Below are 3,235 nucleotides of genomic sequence, written 5' to 3'. Positions count from 1 at the left end.
GTTCTTTTATTGTCTTCCTTATTAATTATCCAACATTCATATGCATATGAGATGATTGAAAATACTATGGGTTGGATCAGGTGCATCTTAGTCCTCAAACTGATTTATTTGCTTTTGAAAAGTTTAAAGAGGTCTTGTGCAGAAAATTTGCCTTATGCAGTACATCATTCGATTGCTTGACTGCTGCTTTCATGATAGTTGATTATGGATCCAAACAAAATGAAGTCTTTGACACCTTCAATTGTTTATCCATTTATCATGATGTTATTGATTGGTCCAGTTGTGGGGATTTTTGTTTTTGAGGTGCAAGCCATACTAAAGGTTGTAGTTTTTAATCTTCATCAGTAAATATTTTAAGTCCTCCTCACTTTCAGCAAGCAAGATTGCATCATCTGCATATTGCAGGTTGTTAATGAGTCTTCCTCCAATCCTGATTCTGCAGTGTCTGTCGGATAACTCATCTTGTTGGATTATTTGCTCAATATACAGATTGAATAAGTATGGTGAAAGCATACAACCCTGGTACACATCTTTTTTTTATTTTAAACTATTCAGTATTCCCTTGTTCTGTTCTAATAACTGCCTCTTGGTCTATATATAGGTTCCTCATGAGCACAGTTAAGTGTTCTGGGATATCCATTTGTCTCAACATTATTTATAATGTGTCAATATTGTCTAAACGTTATCCATAATTTGTCAAAATTCTATGAAAAGTTTTTGCAGAATCAATAAAGCACATAAACATCTTTCTGGTATTCCCTGCTTTCAGCCAAGATCCATCTAACATCAGCAATGGTAGCCCCAGTGCTAAGTCATCTCATAAAGCCTGCTTGTATTTCTGCAGTTCCCTGTCATTGGTGTCGAAAAATTTCTCCAGCATTGTTTCTGTCACTAAGGCCATATTTGCAACTACTGATCCTCCTTCTTTGCTTCCTCCCTTCACATTCCAATCATCAGTTATTATCAATGCATATATATATACCTCTCAGAACTGAAAATGTCTTTATTTTTTAGAAAATGGATTTCAGGAAGGTTAAAAAGCAATACCAGAGGGTATAGCTGCAGAATTGGTTGTAGTCATTCAAAGCATCCAAGTAGGAATATAGTAATATAATCTGAAAAACATCTATAAGTGTTCCAAACAAAATGTGTAACTCATTCCTAACTAATTTAAGCTTTGTAGCATTTTCCTAGATAGGGGAGAAAAAGTTAAATTTCTGAAAGTCCTGAAAAATTTTTCCTTGGTTAATTACATTAGAAGATTTGCCTTTGATCATATTCCTTATTAAACATGGATAAAGGTATTACATAGGTCCATTGTTAAAATGGACAATAAGTTGTACATTAAATCTGGTATAATGTATTCCAGCAAAGCTTTGAAAATAAAGGTGTTGAGGTGGCTTCTGAACTAAGTTTAATAATCATCTCCTCTGCTGACCATTTCTTTACATGTTGGACGCAACAGTATGGTATGTTCAAATTGCACTGTATACGATCCTTCAATGTCACATCATGGTGGATACGGATTTACAATACCCAAGTTACACTGATTCTTCAGAGTCATCAAGTATTTACTTTCTCCCAAGTGATCCAGTCATCTGTGGCAGAAGGCAAGGGAGCCAACGTTTTCATTAATGACATTCAGCAAGTGTTTTGTTCTTGGGAGCCTTATTGGCACATGTCCAACATCAAAATTGTTGATGTAATGGGAGCATTCTATATCATTATGAACCACACCTTTTCCTGTGCTACCAAAAGTTTCAATGGCATACACTTCTCCTTCCTCCATTCTTGCTGCCTCTCATCCTTTCACAATGGGCACTGTTTTCCCTGCATGTATTCTATATGGATGACCCGATTGAATGTCTATTTAGATTATGGATTGGTTTCACTTGATACATCTTCCCATCTATTTCAACTTCATAGGATTCCATAACTTCTTGTATAGCCTCACCAACGTCACACAGACGAACATCATTTCCAGCACACTTTATTCCAGTGTTAGTTGCATCTTTTACAGCTTTTAACAATGTTTCATATTTGGGATTAAAAGTGACTATAAAAGCACAATCAATAATCCTACCACTTATGTGTGTTCCAAAGTCTATTTTACAGAAGCATCATACTGTAACACTGTTGTGTCACTGGCATTGGGAGTATAGTGGGCTGCACAGTTATTGAGAGAACACCCAGTAGGAAACACCAGACCTGCATTCAAGCCATTCTCTTTGATTACTTTGTGTGGACAGTCTTCCAACTTTTCACATATTTCTATCATTGACATTCCAGGCTTGATCCAGCTCATAACGTATTTTCTAACTTGATGTGCTTCTTCTGCAGCTTCTCAAAAATCATTCCAAATCTCTTCACTGGCTTGATCTAATGGTTTCTTTTCTTCACTTGTAGTTCTCCAAGCAGCTGCTTGCCCATCTTGTGTGGGTGGGTACTCACACTCTTGTCCTTTGGGAAATACCATTAGGAAACAGGTCACATGTTGGAACTGACGGAGGATCTGTTTGAACTTTTGGTCCTTTCTTCTTTTTTCTTCTTCTTTTACTTTTTCTTGACAGTTGCTCCACCTCCATCACCATCTCCATCTTCATCATCATCATCATCATCTCTTTCTTTCTCTTCCAGCGCTTGTCTTTCCAATTGTTTTGCTACCTCATCAACTGAGGTTCCTGATTCTTTATGAGTTTCTTATTGTCCTGCATCTGACCCTTTACTCTTCTTCTTTTTTTCTTGGCTGCCTCTTCATTCGTAGAGGTAGCTCCCTTCTCCCTGTCGTCCGGGTCCAAGTCTCCATTCAGGTGGCCCCCGGAGGTCGCTGCCTCCACCACATTCACCATGTTGCCTGAGAGAGCATGAGAGAGTGAGCTCAATGCATCCTGATTGTATGTTTGATCAGTTTCAGACAGCAGAAGTTGGTCAAAGTTTTCAATTTCATCATCACTGGCTGTAGTGGTTAGTGAGTAAATTTGAATAATAGTGGTATTAACTGGTCTTCTTTGTAAATGTATGAATATTATTCTATGACAGACAGTACTGTACTGCAAGATATATCTTGAAATGTTCTTTTGACTATGAATGTGATACTACTTCTCTTAAATTTGTAATTCCTGGCATACAAAACCATATAATTGTCTGATTCAAAAGGACCAATACCTGTCCATTGCAGCTCACTAATGCCTAGAATATCAATCTTTATGTGTTCCACTTCATTTTTGACAACTTC

The 3,235-nt window shown here is 37.2% G+C and overlaps 1 pseudogene; it reads right to left on the bottom strand.

Annotated features, from left to right (window-relative positions):
* Positions 1-1,414: 1,414 nt before the first annotated feature.
* Positions 1,415-2,849, bottom strand: LOC102841021 (annotated as a pseudogene).
* Positions 2,850-3,235: the final 386 nt, after the last annotated feature.

The sequence above is a fragment of the Chrysochloris asiatica genome, unplaced genomic scaffold (genome assembly GCF_000296735.1).
Source record: "Chrysochloris asiatica unplaced genomic scaffold, ChrAsi1.0 scaffold00170, whole genome shotgun sequence".
NCBI classification, from domain to species: Eukaryota; Metazoa; Chordata; class Mammalia; order Afrosoricida; family Chrysochloridae; genus Chrysochloris; species Chrysochloris asiatica.
This window is presented reverse-complemented; position numbering and strand designations above follow the sequence as displayed.